Here is a 24,266-nt window from a genome sequence, read left to right as displayed (position 1 = left end):
CTTGGATTCCAGGTAAATCATTCACCTTGTCATGAAATGTGTTCGCAGAAATTAAGTGCAAGATTGAAAGCACAACAGTAGAGGTATAGTTTAATTTCCAGAAAGGCAATAAAAGTGGATCTGGGAACTTAGACGTTGAGTACTAACTGCCACAGAAAACAATGGGACCATTTTCTAAAGTTCAATGTTAAGTCTGAAGGAAGCACAGCTGTGAGCCAACTTATGAAACAAGCATGTATATGGGCAAGGCTGAGCCTGTGGGGCCAGGTTAATTATCTCAGGGTCTAAACATTAAGAAGATTGTCAGGCAGTCTCTGAAGCAGTCAGATGGCAGTGCCAACTCACAGGCATCCCCAAGGTCTAGCAGTTACAGCACTGTCATATTTCAGATGACAGGTAATACTTGAGAACACACCGACGCTAAGCTCCTCAATTACAGTCAATGTCAAGGCTTTACAACCAGCGAACTGTTAATTTCAAACATACACACATACCATCTGACAGAAGCCTTTATAAAAGACAAGTGCTTAAAGCACCTATAACACAATGGTAAAGAAATCTCTACAGCGTTCACAATAAGATTATGTATTTGGGGATATAGCAAGTGGGATAAAAATGCATTTATTTTACAAATAGGGGTCATTGTGTTACATTTAAGCACGTACACAAAATTCTTCTTGGAGGACCGTGGACATGAGCTCTTCTCCTTGCACATAGTCAATGTCTTTTCAGGGCATGTCTATTCAAACTTCCCCTTTCCACCTATTGTACACAATTATATGCTTAGGTGCAGTGTTACTTCTTTAAATAATTTTTACTGCATTTATCTAGATGTCACATTCTTAAACTACGTCAGTGAGTGCCTTTGAACCTTCACAGAATACAAACTTTGCTAAGGTTGGTTTTCAAAGAGAAACAGTTATGAAAAAGGCACAGGATAATGCAGGCTGTAGCCAGGATGGTTAAAGCACAGTTTCCATGTATTGACTAAGTAGCTCTCTCAGTGCCCATCTTTGGATTCTGGAAAGTAAAGCTGTCAGTCACAGAGTAACGACAAGCAATTTGAAAGTGCAGACAACTCAAAATTTCATGCAAATCTAAATTTCACAAGTCCAGGGAAAGAGGCCAAAATAGTCGTCTACGTAATTTTCTGATAATTATTTTATTTCATTTCTTCTCTTTTCTTCTCATCTTTCTATCTATCTGTTTGTTCACTATGAGGCAGTGTTTTCCTATTTGCTTCCATACCTATTGATGCAAAAATAAATTAGGTACTACATTCCATTTTTTTGTTCTAATTCAGGGAATAATAATCATACTCACCTGAAAACTAATAGACATTCATATATAAAGGAAGTAAAATATGATTGAAGAAGAGGAAAATTCTGTAAAATCTATGCTTATTGGTACTTTTTCCCTATATCAAGGAAATTTAATCAAACTAGTTATCCATAAGTAAATAAATGGAAAATGAAAACTTGATATACACTCATACATACATACACACACACACACACACACACACACACGCACACACATAAACATTCACATACAAACATGTGCAAACACACACAAAACTTTTCATCTCTAAAATAAAATTTGCTAAAAGTTCAATGAATACAATCAGAGTATATGATATTGAGTGTGGTTTCATCTCAGAAAAAAAGAAACCCCTACATAATCTCTATTATATAAGAAACAGTTTTATGTGTGTGTATGTGTGTGTGCATGCCTGTGTGTGTGTGTGTGTGTGTGTGTGTGTAAACAAATGTTTACTTGAGTACAGTATAGCATGTAGAGTGAAGAACAAGAAGTAAACATTAGGATGAGTGATGACTGAATTCAGGACACAGAGGTAAGCATATAACTTTTACTAACTACAGACAATAGGAAAGTAAATGAGGACCATTGCTACGATAGGGTTTGGGGAGCAATCGCTAGGGGAATAGCAGGGTACATGTAGCCTGGTGAGGTGAAGAGGGAAAAGAAGCTCCTCAAAGAAGGGGACAGGGGAGAAGGATGGAAATTGATAAAATAGAAATAAGGAAGACTGATAAAACCACAGAGAATCACACTATTAAAAACTCTAGCTGAGGAGGATAATTCAGTGGATAAAGAGCCAAATGCCACAGAACAGAGCCCCAAATACCAGACATGAGACTCTCTCTTTGTGGTTTTAAGGAAGGGTCGTCTAAGGAACTCCCAAAGCATACATCTTTGATCTTGGTAGCTACCAGACAGTTAATGTAAATTGTTATTGCTGAAGACACCACACATTTCAGAAACAGGTCCCAGAGGCCCCTTATCTAGAACAAACCAACAAGAACTCCTTCCTCACAATTAGCTTTGCTGTTCCCAGAATGAGGCACTCAGACTTGAAAGGAGAAAGGAAACAAACAGTCCTACCCAGCTTTGATGTCTATTAAATCATGATGATGACCAGAGCAGCACAGAAAATCTAAGGTTGGAATACTAGCATACGTTCCCTGGCAGGAACCAACAGCTCTCTTTTTAGACTTATGACCCACTCGATGAGAGCGTTCCCATGCCTAGTACAGGGAATTTAGTTGACTATTCAGCGGTAGTGAAATTGTGTTTCTTGAAGAAGAATTTACAACCACAAATTTACCAAAAAAAGCATAATCCTTAAAAGAAACAAAAAAGAAATCTGGATGTATTTGTACTGTAAACACAGGTAAGCAGACTTCACCTATGACCAAAGACATTTCTTATTGCAATAGTTGGAGAAAAACTGGATGTAGAAAACTCCACAAAGCCTCAACCCCACATCAGAAGTGATAGACAATCAAGGAAAATTGGCAGAAGATGATGTCTTCCCAAAAGAAGAACATTCCAATTGGTTGAACATTGCAAAATGGTCATCCTAGAAAATATGCATAAAGGTAACTTTATATGTATTTAACTGATTATATTTAGGAATATATACGCACAAACAGAAACACACATATGTATGCATACATGCATGTATATGTGGGTATATGTATATATCCCCATATGCATGCAAAAACTGTTAGTGAAAAACAACATCATGAATTTGGGCAAGAACAGGGAGGGGTATGTGGGCAGGTTTTAGAGAGGGAGAACAGAGAAGGGAGAAATGTTGTGATTAAATTATAATCTCAAAATAGAAAATAGAAGATATAAAACTATTTTTCTAGTTCTAAGTCTGTCGTGGATTTTTTTTTTAAGTTTTGGAACATTGCACAAATTTATTAAAGGACATGTACTGAAACTGGAAACTTTGTTGTGAAATTCCAAACCTTCATGCTGGCTGGCTGTTCAGCACACACCTAAGTTCATGGAGAAATATAGAGTTCAAATCTTGTTAATATGAGTCCATATGTTTTTTAATTCTAAGATCTTTATGATAAAGCTGTGACTATAAATTTTAAAAATATTTTCTCTAGCTGTTTATTCAAAATAACAGATTATCCTAAAAATTTAGAAAGCAACCATTTGTTTTTATGGTATTGAATATAGCCCTGCATTGTTGTCAATGGCATAAAATTTGGCATAGCAACAGGAAATTATTCTCTTAGGATTGTTTTAGCTCAATCTCATTTCTTATTTTGTGTATTTCAATCTATGGGGTACACCTTATTATAATGCCTTGAAGAATATTCACGTTCTATTGATAATATAAAGAAGAAAAGAAAACAACTTGATACAAAAGAACTTGGGAGAAGCTGACTTAATGTTCATGTAATTCTTATGTAGAAGGTACAGGATACATTTATTTTCATTTAAGTACCATAATCCTCTTCAACTGAACAGATTATATACATAAGAAAACCCTACATTAGTTGTTTTCTCTTTTTACAATGGTGTTTATTGGTATGGAATTTGTGGAGAGAATCCAGGATTAAACTTTGGGTGAATTTGGTTTCCTTCTGCATCTCTCTTTATGAGGCCTCAGGTTTAACTGCCGTTCAGCCTCCTTTCCCATCCACTGGCACCATTTTTAAGCTGGAACTTCATGGATGTTCACCCTGTGTAATTATATCAACATGCTAACTGAACAAATGAAGGTTTAGTTTCACAGAAAAGATGGGTCTATGGAATGTGTCAAAGTGACCATGGAAGGAAATGTTAACATTCTCTCCAAGGATGCCAATTGGGTGGATTTATTCAATAATAGTGTAAGTCTCTCTGTAAGATGGAGGACAGAGAAAATCATACAGAAGAGAACTGATCATTGCTGCTGATGCTATGCAGAGGTTCCTGCGAACCTAGTGTCAGAGGGAAGGGATAAGGCAGTGCTAATGCAATGGGAAGAAATTTCTAGATGTATTCATATGTTTTCATAATGCTGAACTTAACTATATAAGTTAACTATATAAGTCTGCTATATGTTCCCCAGGGTACAGCAGTCTCTTCCACTCCTTCCACCAGATGCTAACTACCATTCATTCCTTATTTATATTAGCTTGTGCCTGAGGCAATAGTCTTTGGGGGTCTCTGTGAAGCAATATTTTCTTAGTTACAATGGAACACAGCTGTGTTTTCATCTGTAACAATATGGTGTGCTTCCCACTAGGTCAGCACAGTGAACTTTCTGGATGTAACTTCTGGACTCCTGCCCACTTGTGGCAACTGTTTTTCTTCTCCCCATTCACTGGCCTCTAAATCCTCTAAACCATGAAATTTACCCAAATATGCGTTAACTTTGGTAAGTATATAAACACCTATAATCCCAGGACCCTGGGAGCAGTTAGTGAAATAGGATTATTTAGTTCTAAGACATCTTGGAATATACAAATATATAAATAAACAAACAAAATTGAAACAAATCCTATAGGTTTGTATTTTCCCCCACTATCATTTAGGGATATATAAACTGATTAAATTTACAGATCAAGTTTGTTTTCCCTAATTGAAAAAAAAAGTGTTCCATTGTTTCTTTATTATTTTTGATAGTTACTCATCATATATTAATAAAACTCATCAAGTTATGGACAGACAGATAGGGCTGTCTAAGTGGCTAGCTTCTGTCATCAATCCAGTTCTGTATTGAGAACAGCAGGAACAATGGTGTTCATGAAATGTAGAAGCCAATATAAAACCTGTACCAAGTACTAGCACATCAGCTGTCAGTTAGCATCCATGGAAAAGGACCCAGAGTTCTGTCATGGTGGAGAAATTTTTGACAAAAAGATCCTACAATCTCCATGCCTGTAAATTCTGTCATCTCCTTCTCCCTACCCCATCTATGCATCTTCAGGAGAATAGAAGTGCTTGCAGTGAAGTGAAGGATTAGAGACATTCGGTGACATGTTGTAAGTACAGAGGAGAGGACGTGGCAGTGTGGAATGAACAGGTGCTCCGTTGTGCTGTGTGGGGACTCTGTGCTGCCTCACAGACTTTCTATGATAAGGAAAAGGCACAGAAACTACTGCACAGTCTGTAGAAATCCCCAAGCCAGAATGGCTAGCTTCTCAGTGCAGATTCAAGCAGACAAAGTGAATTTAGAAATTACATTAATGTCAATAAGTAAAATGATAAAAGAACTTATAGTTAGATGGGAATAAATTTGAATTAATGAAGAAGGACATATGTCAGGAAAAGCCTAATTAATTTTTTTAAAGAAAATCTTGGAAGTATAAAGGAAAAACTGGAATTTCTATAGTTGTTATTGAGAGAGAAAGCAAGTGGAGAAAAATCCAAATTTAAAACCCTAATAGTTGATTGTGAAATACACATAACCACTGAAAACAAATATATAAGAAGTTACACAAAATTTCAAGATTGCCCACATACTGAATGTTTCTAAATTACTTCACAGAGAAAGATAACAGATAGAATACACTTGCATAGAAAGAGTGTGCTATAAGAAATTAGCCAGTGCAGTGACAGAACCAGATCCAGAATCCTTGGAGAGGTCGCAGGATGGCGACACCAGAGGAGAGCAGGTGCTGTGGGAAAGGCAATTCTGGCTGAGAGCAAACATTCTTTTCCCTAGGAAAAATCAGTCTTTCTTTCTATGCAGAGATGTTTGTTAAACTTAATAATTCATGGTTTTAAATGATGGTGAAATTGAAGATGAAGAATTATAAACACTGGTTCACAGATCAGCAGATGTTCCTGGTTGCATATTTTCCTGTTCAAGAAAGCTCTTGTGTTTTCCTTCAATATTTTGAAAGTCATGTGTTTTTTACATCAACCAAACCACCTCTTAGGAATCTGAAGGACTCTTATGATAAAATCTAAGAAGCATCACAGAATGTCAACAGTCTGTGAGATAACAGGTTATCTCTGATAAGGAAATAATATTTCACATGGTGAGTAGTGGTAAATCAGGAAAACAAATATTTGGCCAAACTTCTCAGTCACCCAACATATTGCTGCAGCATTTGGTTGCACTTTTGGTAGGTAATGTTAACTAATCTTAACAGTCACTGGTTCAACACACATGAAAACATTTTCCCATGTTCCTGTTGCTCATCTGTGGACAGGAGAATGTCTTTACAATCATTGCTCTGTCTTGTGGTTATGCCCAAATATTGAAGGCCGCAAACAGCACAGGTTTGGGTTCAATCCTTCTACTACTCACCACTTGAGTCCTTACACAGTCTCTTGAGAGAATCATCATATTAAAGTACAAATATCAAAAGTTGCAAATAATCATTACTAGCAATCAGATCACTAGCAATCAGAGAGGAAAAGTGAGACTTTGATTCAAAGTCAGTTTTTGAAATGTGGCAATTTTCTTACAGCTTAAATCATTCAGATGCTGTTAGACACTATTGTATTCTCTGACTTTCATATCTGACTGATGTGTTTACATGTGGAATGTTATCTGCATGCATAGAGTGGCTGGTGTATCTCCCACCAGCATCAGTAAGAGGCTGTGAAATTCCATTGGATCCCTGGGTTTTCCAACAGCAGAAACTACCAGAGTATAATTCAGTCATTTGACCTCTCCATATTACAGAGTAAGACTCAAGACCTAAGAATATTCCTGATCTGTGTTTCCCACTAATGTTCTCTCTTCCTTCATTTTACTCTGCCTTAAATTTTCAAAATATTCATGTTATCCCTGAATTCATATAAACAATATGAGCATAATGAAAATGTCATTTTACTTTTCTTAAGTAGTTGTAGTGTTTCTATACTCTTCTTAATATGAATTTGAGTGAAATTTATTTATTATAAAGAAAAAATAGTGGCTTTGAATTGTACCTTTAGGTTTTCATTCATCTAACACCTGTCTTTATTTTGGGCTGGCTAATATATAGAATATATATATATATATATTCACTTTATACTTTTACTAATCTCTAATGCTGTGCAATACTCTCTAATACTAATTAATATTGATTAGTCATTTTCCATGTTAATTTTTAATATGGGATGATTTGTAATAATTTAGATTTTAATACATATATGCAAATAATAAACATATCAAGAACCAGATTTGGAACATAGTTATAGAGGCCTTGAACAGTGTGAATTTTAACAGATGGGTACAATTGAAAGATGAAATTTTTATCATTATAAAATATCAAGTAAACAACATTTATTAAAGTACTAAAATAATGTTAAAATTTAAGTGTGTCCTACAGAAATCATATGCATTCATCATTTCTTTCAACTTCTTAAGCTCACATATCAGGGAGAACTGGCATTGCTAGCCTTGGATATTTAGAGGAATGCAATCCCAAGGTAGACAGGTATGCCAGTTTATATGACTATGATTCAATACAGTAAAAGCAAGTGCTGTCAAAAACTGGAGAAGATTTAACAGCCCTGTCACTGAACCAAACTCTGTCTCCTTTCTTTACACAGTGTATATTATGTGGCTTAGAACTTAATAGAACATTCTGATTCTGCAGAGGATGTGAACTCAGTTCCCAGCACCCAATCCTAGACATTTGCAACCACGTATAACTCTTGCTTCAGGGAAATCTGGTACCCCTTGCCATAAGAGTATTTATACTCATGTGCATACACACACAGACAAGTACACATATATACAGGTAATCAAAATTAAAGCTAAAACTTAAATAAAGTATTACATATCTAACTTACTGCCAGCCCATTTCAGCACACTGGATTATCTAAGTAATTTCTACATGGGACTGAAATTCAATTATATACACAATTTTAAATTTCACAATTTCAGACATGTCCTTCAACAAACATTCAAACTAGACGGTGTCTTTTTTCTCACACTGCATTGGTCAATGCTGAGTGCATGTGTAACCTAACATTTTAATGCTATTTTATTGCTAATGTGTAGGAATTTTATTCTCATTTTGCCATGGTAGTCTAGGGTATGCTGCTGCTTAGTATCTCTACATGATAACATCTTAAAAAGTATTGAATACATTTCCAAAACAAAACTTTTTTGAGATTATAATAAAATCATACTGTTTCTCCTTTTCCTTTCCTTCTCCACTTCATGCCTCTGTAAATTCTCTCCATTTTTCTTCAAATCCATGGCTTCTTCTTTCACCTATTGCTATTAATGTCTATGCAATATACGTGGGCATTCCTAAGTATAATCCAATCCTTATAATGCTACTTGCGTGTGTATTTTCAGGACTGGCCATGTGGCACTGGAAAATCAATTGTTGTGCTCTTCCTTGGGGAGGCCCATTGCACCCCGATCCCAGCATGCCTCAGTTGCCTATAGTTCTTTGTGTACATCTGAGGCCCCATGGAATTTTTTTCTGTTCCTTTTGGCATGTCCATTAGTGTTGCCCCTGTTCTGCTCATGTTTGGTCAGTTGTAGTGATGCTTGATGGGTATGATGTTATTAGAAGACATCACTCAGCCAACTCCCTGATCTCCTGGCTCTTACGAGCTTTTCCGGCTCTCTTCTATGCTTTACCTCTATAATAATGAAATCACTGCTGCTGATAATTCTTACACATTATATTTTATATTTTATTCTATATAACATATTTTAAATTATAGTATTACACATAGTTTAATATATTTAATATGTTATATTGCAGTATATTATAATAATTATATTGGTTTATATCACATAATTTTCATGTATAAGAAAAAATGATGAACTGAATTCAATTCCTTGGTTGGAGTAAGAGCATTATATTTGTACTAAATATTTTATTTCTTTTAATTCTTGCCAGTTGATCTTTCTTCTATGGGATATGTGTTTTTTTTATGATTCAAATAGTTTTTAGAATAAGCATACTGTGAAACTATGAGGAGATAAATTATAGAAGCCAAAAATATTTCAATGTTTGAAATTCTCTTATAAATCATGTTGCTTATATATAAATTAACTCAAACCACACATTTTCATGAGAAGAAAATGGATTTGAAATATTTCCTTCAGTTTCTACATGATAATATAATCTTCGATTACCCCCCTTTTAATGTGTCATCTTAGCTTACATTGTTTATAGAATTTTCCAGAACTAAATTAGTATATAAGTTTTGAAATCCACCCTGCTTTGAGTCCTAGAGTGAACCCACAGTGTTTTCTTATGTCTTACCCTATGTGTGAAGTTTCCCTTATCCATGTCTAGACTTTGTAAACTATGTGCCTGCTAATCTCTTGGTTCTATCTTAGTTGCCAGAACATTACTTCATCTTATATCATCACAAAAAATTGATTAGGCTTATAATAATAACAAAGTTTGAGACAATAATACTATAAACTTAATCACAATGTTTTAATATACTACTGGAATGTCTCGAGACTATTTTTAGGTATTGATTGCAGGCATGCATGTGTAGAAAGAACATAGCATACACAGGGTTCAGTGGCATCGCAGGTTCACATACATTATGAATCTTACATCCTTTATTGATACTTGGGACTGCCTTGGTTTTCCTGAGTTCAGGCTCCTTTATTATAATATACAGGGGGATTCAAAATAATATATCACCTGCTGTTTCTTGTACTTCTTGTAAGAGATTAATTGGTGAGCAAGTATTAAAATATTCTAGCTAGTTATATATTAAAGAAAATTTACTATATCATCAGTCTTACTAAAAATGTCAGAAAATTTAAGATCATAATATGGTTTTATCAAAATTTAAATGGTAAATTATAGCAATAGGTAAATATGAAAATGTCATAATGAAACATTACTTCATATTGTAACTTTGTAAGTTGATAAAATAGTTTAAACATTATGTATTTATTTAGGTCTTATACATATTTTAACTGTATAAGAAAATCCCATTTTAAGACTTTCAGATAAAATAATGCTTACAATACAGTGATCTATTTACCAGCCTGACAGAGAAGGAATCCATGCTAATAACCTGAAACAAATGAAACAATAGGAGGACATTTAAAAACTTTAAACAAAATCAACATGAGAGCTCTTCCTGCTAGGGATAGTAAACACTGCTTACTTCTTTGATATCTGGTCCACTCTAGACCCTAAGTGCAATGGCACAAATGTGTAATGGATTCATAAATGGATCATTTAAAGTGATGCAATAGCAAGCTGTGGTTAAGCTATTTTTCATTCATACAAGGGATTACAATTGGTTCAATAAATTCCTCATCATCTTTTTCAGCTGAACATGCCTCTCAGAGCTGATAGGCTGCATATGGTGTCCACTTATTGGCTAGGATAGAATGAAAGATAATTGAACCACAAAAATGCTTAAATTCTTCATTCTGTCCTCATTAACTATACTCTATGCGACAAAGTTTAACCAGGCTCAGCTTTTGGAAGTAGCCACATTCATAACCTCTAATTATATAGTTCTAAATGTCCAAATATTATGGCTGAAATTGTTCTGAATTGGATTACATTCTAAGACAACATGAGCAATGTGGCATATGGTATGGTGTAAATTCCAAATGTAGGCAAAATTAGAGCTCATTCTTAGGTACAATTCACTGAACATAAGTAGCCAATTAAGTCTAAAACTTTTCTCTTAAAACCTGTATCTTATATCTCCCAGTTTAAAGATATTCTGTAACATATGCAAAATATTTATTGATAGCTATTTATGTATTGATAAATAAGCCAAGTACTTAAAATTTTACAATCTCTAGATGTTGCCATATTGAATATACCAATTAAAAGTGTGTGACTAAGCAACTATTCTGAACAACGTCTCATACAAATATCCCAAAGGTATAAATAAATCCTGACCTGTGGTTAGGTATAACTTTAAATTTATAGCTGAATTTGGGAAAAGTGATATGAACACTCAGAAATAGAAATCTCTCATCCCACAGAAAAGATCAATGAAGCGATAAGGAATATAAAGTAGTTTCTTTGGAAAGAAAGGCCGTGTGGTTGAGATTGAAGATAATTTTTGGGCAGGACATATAGCAGTCTCCTTTTATTCCCCACAAAGTAAGTATGAAATGATTGAAGTTACTGCACAGACTATTGCACTCTGTGGAAATGCTGATTCTGGTACTTGAAATGATGTGTGATTTTTGAAACCAGGAAACTGCTGCCCTTAATACATTAGGAAATATCAATACTTGTTGGGAATCTGTTTGGAGCCAGACATCAGATGCACAATGGTTAATCAAAGAGGTTTAACCTTTGCCCCTGTACAGTTTTAAATCCATAGGATAAAAAATAGTGGGTGTAAAAATCCCTGTGTACTACCTCATATTGAGTTACAGTACGCACCTTTGAGCTCACACCTTCTAAATAATAACTCATCATCCACTTTTTTATAATAAAATACTTTCACCCCTGAAGAATCTTGAATACCATCCTCTCATTATAATCATGAAGTGCAGTATACATCTCTTGCTCTTCTGTTTGTCCCTACTAGCCAAGTTTGTATGTTCCACCATCAGTATTCTAAAAAGAACAGTATTTCTCTCTCCAAAGAAGTGTATTAAACTATCAAATTATACTTCTATGAAGTAGACTACCCAAAGGTGTAATATCTTTGATGGTGGCAGGCGGCCCTGGCCAGGGAGCCCGAAGGCAGCTGATGCATGGAAAGAGTGTGAGATAGGATACATTAAAGAGAAGCAGGCCTGTGATGATGGATAGCAAATGCAAGGATTCTTGCAGTTCCCAGGAAGGTAACGAAGTGCTTAGAGATTCTGGCTCAGAAATCACAGAATCAAAGTGAGTCCTTGAACCGAAGGCCTAGCAGACTGTACTTCATGAGTGTGAAAATAAGGAAGGCAAGTTAAGACGTCACGCAACCTAGGTGTGAATGCTCAAGAACCTAAATTATAAGGGTTCCGGGATAGATAGCAGAGACCTGGTCAAGAGTTCCAGAAGAGTTTACCCAAGGATGCGATCAGATCCGTCAAGGGCAGGAATAAACTTGGAATGACTAGAGGATAAGTGAATGTAGGCAACCATAACTTATTAGTGCCATTCAATATGGATTCGGGGGATTGGCTATCAAAGCTGGAAAGAAACATTAGAAATGTACAGAAGTGAAATTCAAGTGTTCTCTACTACAAATCTCATTATCAATAGTAATTTCAATATCTTTGACAACTGTGAGACCATGGAGAAGAAAATTCTTTGGGTAATTTTTTTTTTTGGATTTGTCTGTTTCAGGCTCTTTTTTTCATGCTTTGATTATTTAAAACCTGGAAGAATGAAGCTCCACAAATCCACTGTCTGTAACTGTGGACTATGGCAATCTCATCTAGAGATTCAAGAATCTGATAAGGTAAGTGGCTAGGCCATGACTCGGAAGTCTCTGAAGAGCAATAGTGCAATCATATACACTCTATTTACTGTAGAGTCTGAACAGTTATGCTCAGTTTTCCATCCATTTGATCTCCTGCAGTAAATGAACACTTACTATTCACAACATACAGTAATATACCTTTCAATGGATATCCAAAAGAAGAGATCTAATTTACAGTGCTGTGGAGATCATGTACTATTATTGCATTCATAAACAGGTTTTACCCCTGCCCCCATGGTACCTTCTCAGAGAATCTACCTATAAATAGTGAACCATTGAAGAATTTTATCCATATATATGTTTTGAGGCAACATCAGAATAAGATGTTTATGAGCATATTTAGTAATGTTTTATGTTACAGAAGACACAGTGTTTCCAAGCATTTAATCAGGGAGCACAGATCAGATCAGTATTATTCTTAAACAGGATGTAGTTATGTTCAGCAACTGCTTCATATAGATCCATGGGGAAAAGAAGGAAGGAAGAAGCCAAAAATGTGAAGTGAATGAAATTAGATCACTAGTCAGCTCATAACTTAACTTCGTACCATTTGATCAGTTTTCTAATGGCTATAGCTTAATGATTCAATTAGTTTCATGGGACCGAGGATAAGTGCATATTTAATGTTCTGTGTCGTAGTACTGATGAGAACTTTTCAAATCCATGTCTAGCTGGAGCTTATGAATAATTAAATCCAAAAATATTTTATTTTATAGCTCCTTTATGAGTAGATAGATGAATAGATAATTGTTGGTAGTAAAATAAATAAAAGAAAATAAGTACATAGAATTATATTCTGAAATATGATTTTGTTAATTGACTATACTCTTCTTAGAAATGTATTCAGCACATTGAATTCTATCCTCTTGCTTGTAAGAGACTGTTTTGCAGATTTCAGGGGAAAATATGACCTCTGGGTATTTTCCATGAACTTCTTCCAGAGACAGTGGGATGTAGTTACTAAATACTAGTTTGCAGATCTAACATATTTGGCTATTATGAAACTGTGTTATCCATGATGTTTTTACCAATTAGATTTGGTGAAAAATCATGCCATACACTAGTAAAAATAGTGCTTCTGATGGTGTCATACTTGTTCTAGTGTTTGTTTTTTCTTTTTAATATGCAAAGGGAAGGTTTCTATTTGTTTTAAAGTGTTAAATGCATTGATATAAGTACTTTTCAAAATAGAATACATCTGCACACAGATTCTGATCTTTTGGTAACCAACCTTCATGCTGATATTTTCTTGTGCAGCAACAAGATTAATTATTGCAGTGTATAGCCACTGATTAGTGAAAGACAGGAATCTTACTAGGGAGTGGGGAAGAACTATGTAAACCTAAATGTGCTCCTCAGAAGTAGCATATTACTTAATTGTGGGATCTGAAGCAGTGTGTGTCAACTTTATTAACAGCAAACCATGGTAAAATTATACCTTGAGGATACAAAATTTTATACTCTGGTAAACCTGTATGCTCAAAAATTTAAAGTAAACAGAATTATGTCTGTTTAGATACCCAATGTATGTCAACTGTCAGGAAGTATTTCTGAACATCCTATGAACAGTATATTAGATTTATGATGATTGAAAGTAAAACTAAAACTATTTCTGGCATTTTTAAATAAGTGTAAGTATACTTCTAGAATTAAGGGATCTTGTTTCTGGGCTGATGAACTAATGGAAGTCACAGGGTATACCCTCCCCTCTTGCTCAGGAATGGTAGTCAGGCACTTGTTAATACACCTGTTTTCAGAGGTGTCTGGAAATACGTAGTAAAACCTCAAATATATAGCACTTTGTAGAAGGTATGAGGAATTCACCTTGTGTATATAATTGATGGATGCTTTATGTATTAATTTTGACATTGATATAAGGTCCATGAACACACAGGAGTCCTCCCCTTACATCTTTACTGCAAATGGAAATATTGTTACCAAAAGACAAGCTTGAGTCTGCATTAGAATGATTGATACTTTTGAATATAAACACGGAAACCTCTTCTCCGGAAGGAGATCTGGCTACATTGGCTACTGCTATCGTTTTTGACAGGTTTTATGAGACCTTCAATCAGTGAGGGACAGTGCTGCAGAGTCCTTTCTCATGTGCTTGCTAGTTTGACTTCTTGCAGTAATGAACTCAGGGCTTACTTTAGCACCAAAAGCCATGAAGTCCAGAGAAAACAGGGGTCTCAAAAGCTACACAAAGGCAATACTGCACACTCTACACTGGTCTCCACATACTCCACACTCCCAACACATTCATTCTGAGGCAGAAATGCTATAAATGTTGGTTTTGTGACATAAAAAGAAAAAACTAAAATGAAAATGATTGTGAAGTTTAATTCGGTGGAAATCAGACATTACCTTAAATTTGTGTGTGCATGTTTTTGTGTGTGTATGTGTTTGTGTGTGTGTGTGTGTGTGTGATAGAGAGAGAGAGAGAGAGAGAGAGAGAGAGAGAGAGAATGAGAGAGGGGGGAGGGGAGTTGGGGAGGAGGATAATAAAACAGAAAAACATTCAAGAAAGAAGCCTATATTATATTTCTATTTTTAGTTTGGAACCTCATTCTAACCTTGGAATCTATTATAATTTGAGAAAAAAAATCTCAGGAAAACATATTCACAAATATGTATACAGGTATTCTGACAGTGGAAAAAGTTGGTTGCTCAGCTTGCATACAATGTCAATATAACTTTCAGAAAGCTACTTTAAGTGACAAAGATAACTATTTGATTTCTAGCATGGTAATGCTTAAAATGTTTATTTCTTTCATTTATTCTTATATTATTTTTCCATATATATGTGTGTGTGTGTGTGTGTGTATACATATATATATATATATATATATATATATATATACTTTCTTATACTGCTTCTTTTCTTTAAATATATATATATATGTATACATATATATGTATATATATTTTTTATTGCAGCACATTTTAAAAAGACAAAACTAAGTTTCAGAAATAATTACATTTAGGAAAAACTGAGTAAAACACTTGACCATTGTAATTGTAATTTTTCCAGGCCCATTCCTATAGAGAAATATATTCTCTTCACTTAGCAAAACAGTACAGTAGCTTGAACATATTTCCCTGTCAGTGCTTATGTTTTCCACGTTGTTGTAGTGAACCTCATAATACCTTGTTATGTGACTATGATGTGTTCCTTATTAAAATGTCTTATTGCCAAATATATGAATACTTTTCTGTGAATGAAAGATTTTTAAGTATTGGCTTCCAATTCTTTTCTAGCCTATTAGTAGCTTTAAGAACTATGTAGGTCACTGCATAAAGAAATGTTATGGATTTATGGTTAAAATCTCTTTGCATATTTAATCATTAAGAAAATAGTCATAAGGTACTATAGTGGTCGAACACTGACTCTCAAGCCAGAAGAATCTATGCATGGTGATAATGAGCTGATAAGTAAACAAAATATCAATTAATATGCCTTAGATATTTTTATGTGAGTGATTTCCTCACTAAATTGAAGAAGACGTTTAATTTAAAATAAGGAATTAATGAGGGCTAACTATACATATGTCCTCGGCTGTCTTATACACATAACGACAATGGAGTGAATGTAACAGAATTGAGTCTTCCCCAGTCAAGAAGAGAGGTGGGCGGAGAATCACAAAGGAGGACCCCATTTAAAAACGAGTAGCAGTGTGCATGGGGAGCTTACTCACGAGCCAATAAAGATGAATTTACGCAGGGGTTCTGGGAATAAATGATCATTACCTGCCTTTGCAGAATATACAGAAGAGGCTGGAGAAAGTGGATATTTCAATGATTAGGAAGAAAAAAAAATGATTGGAGCACAGGAAGGTAAAGGGGCCATGGACGGCACGATGCGCAGTACAAGAAGCTCACACTAGGCTGTCAAGCCTGGGAAATCCTCACTGTCCTCAGGATAATGGTTAATGTTGTGTACTACTAGACATAATTTCTACCTTTACACAATTTATGTCAAATATTCTTGTACTATTCTATGTTAATATTTTTGAGATAGATGAATGGCCACATCCCTCAACTAGGGACTATTCCTAACCCCTGGATATGGTCTCTACAGGTTCTATCTCCCCAGTTTTGGGTATTTCAGCTAGAAGAGACCAGACAAAAAGCCATCCAGAGACTGCCCACCTAGGGGACAGCCCATCCCATCTGCAGACACCAAATCCAGACACTATTGCTGACCATAAGAAGCACTTGCTAACAGGAGCACGTTATGTGGGCGGGAGCTCCTGTGGGATAGGGGGTTTACAGAGGGAAAGCAAAGAAGGGGGAAAACACTTGAAATGTAAATAAATAAAATAACCAATAAAAGAAGTTTGTACTGTACAAAGATGTTTCTCCACATGGAGTTATTTCCATATAAGTTTGCTTGGTCTAAAAACCACTTCCTATCACTATCTCTCTTCTCTGTTATTTATCAGCAATAGGGCATCAGATCAGTTAAAATTCACATTGACTGGAAAAGAGCCTCGACTTCAAACCTTACAGAGCCCAAACTGGGCTCTCATGGCTGGTCTGGGTGATTAGAACATAATTGTATCTTGTGGTTCTGCTAAGTATGCTTAATGGTTGAGCATGTGGGAAAATTTTCCTTTCTTTCAAGTCACAAGAGTAGATGTGAATTTTGGAACTCAAATAGTGACTTTGGGTCAGTTTACAAAGGGGAACTTATAAGAGATGGATGTTGAGTTTCAGAGACTTTTTGATGCCTTGTTCACCTCTGCCTTCACCCTGCCTCTGACTTTAATTGTTGAAGTCACAATAGGCTTGCTTATTAGATTTATAAAGGTATCATCCTAAAATGAAAGAGACCTTTAATTCATGTCTTATGCAATTTTCAATACAAGGTTCTTCTTTATCTGGCCTAATAAGGATTCCCTTTTGTTTACTAGCAGTTCATAATATTTGTTCCCTGGGGCTATGCTAACTAATAACCATTAAATGGAGGCCTTAAAAGCATCAGTTCTTACTTTGCAGTCCTGAAGATAAAATGTCTGGAAGCAGGATATTGATAAAGTTGGTTCATCCTGGGGTAGGAGACTCTATTTTATCTGACAACAGTCCATGACCTAAATTAGTGTGCAGATACATTAATATAACATCTAATATCACCACGTGGTACCTCCCTGGATCTCCGTATTTCATATTACTTTCTTACAAAAACTAAAGCATTAAATTTAAGTGCCAGTCTAATCTATTTTAACTCATCTTAACTGTACCTATTCCAAACTGGAATCATTTCCAAACAAGGTCAGATTTGTAGCCACCATCTGTTAGAGAATCAGTATAGCTCTTAGACCATACAAATTAACTCATTATAGTTGATGTATTTAAGATATGAGATACATTCTCATTATTTGCATTTTTATTTATTAACCTATTTCCACATGTCTGTGATATATAGCTTAGATTTACTGCATGTAACTTCCATAAGTAAACTAATACTTCATCCAATCTCTTCAGAAAAAAAACCACAAAATTAATATTTTTAAATTTGAGTATTTGAAATTATTTTAATTAAATTTGACAAAAAGTACCTTTATAAAAATACTCCTGTTGAGGCTTTGAAAAAACATGTAACATCACAGAATTTTATATAATAAAATAAAATAAAACATAATAGCTATTTTATATTTTAAACACACCCAATGCATATATTAATTGTATACACAAATGTAATGTATTTGTAATATCTTAATTCAATGTACAAATTTTTTTTCAAAAATAAATTAAAAAATAAATTAAAAAGTTGGGCGGTGGTGGTGCACACCTGTAATCCCAGCCCTTGGGAGGTAGAGGCAGGTGGATTTCTGAGTTCGAGGCCAGCCTGGTCTACAAAGTGAGTTCCAGGACAGCCAGGGGTACACAGAGAAACCCTGTCTCAGAAAAACAAACAAACAAATAATAAATAAAAAAATAAATAATAAATATATTGGAAATCTTTTATGAATAAATAATTTTTACAATTATTCATTTGTTTTACTTATGTTTCAAGAATCTAATAACTATAAATTATACATCATGGAATAAAATGGGTCAAATAATAGTAGTCACAGTTCATAGTGTGTATTCTTTAATGATCCTGATATAATAGTGGATTCTCCAACAACATGGGTTGGCTGTCACTTTTGTACCTATAGTTTCTTGATGCACGTCATGCTTGAAGGCTTCTATTGTCCCCATATACACCTTAGTACTTTTTTACTTAAATGTTCCATCAAGGTCAGTCCCACTTCATGATGCAAAATGAAGAAGTTTTTAGAAGTTAACATAGGTCTCTCAGTTATCAAGCAAACTAGGCTATAGTCTGGAACAGAACCGTACTATATTAACAAGAAGCAAATGCAGCCAACATGAACACTAATGTATGTACATTTATTCTTCTAATGTATATACATTATTCTAAAGGCTCTCTTTTCTTCTTCCCTGTGATATATCACAGCTCCCTAAAACAAAGGAAAACCAAGTTGCTCAAAATTGTGGAAAGTGTTTGTTCACTGACGACTAGGTCAATGACACACTTTTTCCATTATAAAACTTGGAAATCTGTTTTTCACTTCAGTTTATAAATATGTAAGATCACCTTATGATTATTTCAATTACAATTAAGAACATAGACATCTGTACAGATGTGCTTTCCACTACATGTTATCCTGGGGTGAAAAAGTAAACTCCAGATTAATGAGAAATTGAGTATGCACTAAATGATGCAATAGTCTAAATTTCAAACATATGGACATTTTATTAATAATCAAAATTAGTTGATATGAAAAGCCAGGTGAAGTATCCCACCTCGGTAAGCCCAGCTCTCAAGAGGCTAAAGATTTCACCTCACACCAGTCAGAATGGCTAAGGTCAAAAATTCAGGAGACAGCAGGTGTGGTGAGGATGTGGAGAAAGAGGAACACTCCTCCTCTGCTGGTGGGATTGCAAGATGGTGCAACCACTTTGGAAATCAGTCTGGCGGTTCCTCAGAAAACTTGGCATGACACTTCCTGAGGACCCTGTTATACCACTCCTGGGCATATATCCAGAGGATTCTTCAGCATGAAATAAGGACACATGCTCCACTATGTTCATAGCAGCCCTATTTGTAGTAGACAGAAGCTGGAAAGAACCCAGGTGTCCTTCAACAGAGGAATGGATAAAAAAAAATGCGGTATATTTATACAATGGAGTACTATTCAGCTATTAGAAACAATGAATTCATGAAATTCTTAGACAAATGGATGGAGCTGGAGAACATCATACTAAGTGAGGTAACCCAGTCTCAAAAGATCAATCTTGGTATGCACTCACTGATAAGTGGATACTAGCCTAGAAAATTTGAATACCCAAGACATAATCCACAAATTAAATGATGTCCAAAAAGAATGGAAGAGTGGCCCCTGGTTCTGGAAAGACTCAGTGCAAGAGTATAGGGGAATTCCAGAACAGGGAAGTGGGAAGGGGTAGATGGAGGAACAGGGGGAGGGAAGAGGGCTTATGGGATTTGCAGGGAGTGGGGACCCAGAAAAGGGGAAATCATTTGAAATGTAAATAAAAAATATATCAATAAATAAAAAAAGAAAAAAAAAATCCAGGTGAAGTACCCCACCTCGGTAAGCCCAGCTCTCAAGAGGCTAAAGCAGGAGGATTGCAAGTTTGAAGCCAATCTGGGCTACAAACCAGATTTTTGTCTCAAATAGCAATTTCAGAAAGGACTCAGACAACAAAAATCCTCCCATGTACATTAGTCCCTTTGGATAGATGGCCTGTCCAGCAGTCAGCAATACAAATAAAGCTAAACTACCCAAGACATTTGGCTGCTATTTGTTTCCGTTGAATTGAATTTATTCTAAAAATAGTCAATGAGAACCTTTCTTAATGCTTACAGCATTTCAGTAGGGAATAAAGATCAAAAGCAACATTATTGATCAGGAAAGAACTTGTGTTACATAAGATTATCTTCAGAATATCCTGGAAGGGTTACTTAGTTTCAATCTGGATACAAGGATAGATCCCATCAGAAGGAAGTATTTGTCACAGTATCCTGATTTACTGAGTTTGTTCTCTATTCCTGGGATTTATGTAAAATGTTAGATATGGTGGCATATATCTTAATGCCAGCACTCTTAGAAGGAGAAGTAAAAAAAAATAAAAAACAGAAATGGAAAAGTCATCCCAAAATTAGGAGGCTAAGCAGCCTAGAGAGTTCTGTAACGCAAAAATCAAGAATGGCCCTATTTCAAGCAAGGTAAAAAGAGAGATCCAACTACCAAATATTGTCTTATATTCACACACTCACACTTACATCCACACATCACATACAGAAAAACAGCACACACACACACACACACACACACACACACACATATATATATATATATATGATTTGGAAATTTGTATTTATAAATAGAATTATGCTATTTGCTATTTTAAACACATTCAATGCATATATTAATTGTATACACAGATATAAATACAAATAAATACTCTCTAAACTCTGAATCTGAAATGTGACTATAAACCTCCCAAAATTAAGTTTTTCAGGTGGTTCTGAAGTAGCCAAATGTTTAAATCCAGGTGGCTATGAGAAGCCAAAGTAGCATTAGTATCTGGTCATTTTCATACAATTTTGCATATTACATAAATATCATGCATTTGAGTTTATTTTATGTGTAAAACATATTTGGAGCATAAAAGAATCATACATTGTGTTTAAAATGAAACAAAGAAACCCTAAAATAATCTCCTGTCTTGTCTACACTAGGTATATTCAGGTTTCTGACTTCTAGATTAACTGTCAAGGTACTATTTAGAAGGGACAGAAGATCACTGCCAGCTAGAGCAGCATCATTTAATGAAGATGCTTTCTTTTTCCATTGTATGTTTTTGGCTTCCTTGTCAAAGATCAAGTGTTCATAAGTTTGTAGATTTATTTCTGGGTCTTCAATTCTATTCAATTGGTGAAACTGTCCGTCTCTGCACCAATACCATGTAGTTTTTATCACTATTGCTCTATAGTACAGCTTGAGGTCAGAGATGGTGATTCCCCTAGAAGTTCTCTTTCACCCAACAAGGCCTAGGGCCAGATGGTTTTAGTGCAGAATTCTACCATTATCTTTAAAAAAGAGCTAATAACCACACTCCTAAAACTATTCCATATAATAGAAACAGAAGGAAGACTACCTAATTCATTATATGAAGCTATAGGTACTCTGATACCTAAACCACACAACGACCAACAATGAAAGAGAACTTCAGACCAGTTTTGCATATGAATATCCATGCAAAATTACTGATTAAAATCCTAGCAAACCAAATCCAAGAATACAATAAAACCATCATTCACCATGATCAAATAGGCTTCAATCAGGGATACAGAATAGTTCAATATATGAAAAGCCATTAAGATAATCCACTATATAAATCAACTTTAAAAAAATCACATGATCATCTCATTAAATATAGAAAAAGCATTTGAATAAATAAAATACCACTTTATCTTAAAAGTATTGGAGAGAGCAGGAATTCAATGCCCATATCTAAATGCAATAAAAGCAATGAACAGCAAACCAAGATATAATATCAAATTAAATGGATATATTCTTGAAACAATACACCTAAAATCATGGACAAGATTTTCCCACTCTCTCCATATCAATTCAATACAGTATTTGAAGGTCTAGCTAGAGAAATAAGACAACAAAAGGAGATCAAGGGGATACAAATGGGAAAAGAAGTCAGGAACTACTACTTGCACATGATATGACAGTATATTTAGAGATCCCAAAAATTCTACCAGAGAACTTCTACATTTGATAAACAACTTCACCAAAATGGCTGGATATAAAATTAACTGAAACAAATTAATACCCTTTTTTTATACAAATGATAAACAGGCTGAGAAAGAAAATAGACAGACAATACCCATCAAAATAGTCACAAATAATATATAATATCTCGATGTAACTCTAACCATACAAGTGAAAGATCTGTATGATAAGAACTTCAAGTTTCTCAGGAAAGAAACTGAAGAAGTCCTCAGAATATGAAATGGCATCCCATGCTCATGGATTTGTAGGATTAACACAGTAAAAATGGCCATCCTACCAAAAGCAATCTACAGATTCAACACAATCCCAATCAAAATTCCAACATAATTCTTTTCAAATATGGAAAGAGCAATTTTCAGTTTCATATGGAAAATTTAAAAAAATCCAGGAGAGTGAAACAGTACCAATTTTTAAATCACAGAAACAAAATTAATTAAGCACTTGCAGGACTTGAGAGAGGGAACACAGCAATGAAGACTATATAATTACTCCCAAAGATTGCTCATGAAATCTAGTTTTCTATCTATACTGTACTATGTATAATGTTAACCATCTTTCCAGTTGTGATAGAGTTGAATCAAAATTTATAGTGATGAAATTAAGCCAAAACACAACTAAGTAGTCTCAGGAATCTGTATTTCTATAGAATCCTACATCCTACACCCATGTAGGAATGCTGAAGTCAGACATTTATGGGAACTAAAATAAAAGGCCTCACAAAACAAAAATGAGATTTGAGTGTTGTTAAATATTAAATCTTAACAGTAATAACAATTTCATGAAAGAACTTTTCAATATCATAGAAATTGCATCCCATCCTTTCATATAAATATCTATTAAATAGAACGGGTGGTGGTTGTTAACAATTCAAGGGTGCTGAGCACTTAGGAAGAGGGAATAAATTATTTCTCTCCAATTGCTTTTTTAATACATACTTCCACTCATGAGGCTTTATGTTCTGAAAATAAACAAGCAAAAGCAAAATAGAAGACAAAAAGCCTTTTCCTATGAATAAATGGTCTAGAAGTATGTGAAATATTGTCCTAAAAATCCTCAAAAGCACAGACATCTCTATAATTCTGAACAAAAGGCAGTGGGCAATTTTTGTATAATGTTCTTTCACAAGTATTGTTCACTAAGCATTTGCAGAATTCTAAAATGTAATCCTTTATGAATTCCTGACTTCAAGACAGCTTCTTATAGATATGGAAACAAGAAAAAGCTGTATCAAGGGAGTAAAGAAAGACCACTTCACACACATACACTCTGCATGGGGCATCACATATGGTGGGGATCAAAGTTCTAGGATAACGGAGGACATTGTAGAGTGACCGAAATTTGCTAGGAATGCTCTCTAATATGGGGACTTCAAGATGGAATCGGGGAGCTCAACATTTTATAAGCATCTCTGGAAAAAGAAAAGAGACATTCCAGCAAATAACAAATTTGAACAGAGATTAAGACAGTCACATACAGGGACCTAGCCAGCTTGTATTACAGGGTTTCCTCAGAATGTTTAAAAACATTACACTGTCACATCACAACCATAATAAATACTTCAAACTGTATTAGAAATTTGGACAATTACTTTTAGACTAATTCTGTTGAGACATATAACTCAATTAACAGGATTTTGTGCATTCTAAAGCTGTCTTACGGAACAATACTAGTTCCAAATAGTTCAAAAGACTTCTTTAAACTCAAAGTAAAAAAAGAAAGTTTTAATTTCTTAACATTAAAACAATATATTTTATATAACTTATGAGTGCATTGTTAGCA

This window comes from Apodemus sylvaticus, chromosome 4 (assembly GCF_947179515.1).
Source record: "Apodemus sylvaticus chromosome 4, mApoSyl1.1, whole genome shotgun sequence".
NCBI lineage: Eukaryota > Metazoa > Chordata > Mammalia > Rodentia > Muridae > Apodemus > Apodemus sylvaticus.
Note: the sequence above shows the minus strand (reverse complement) of the source record.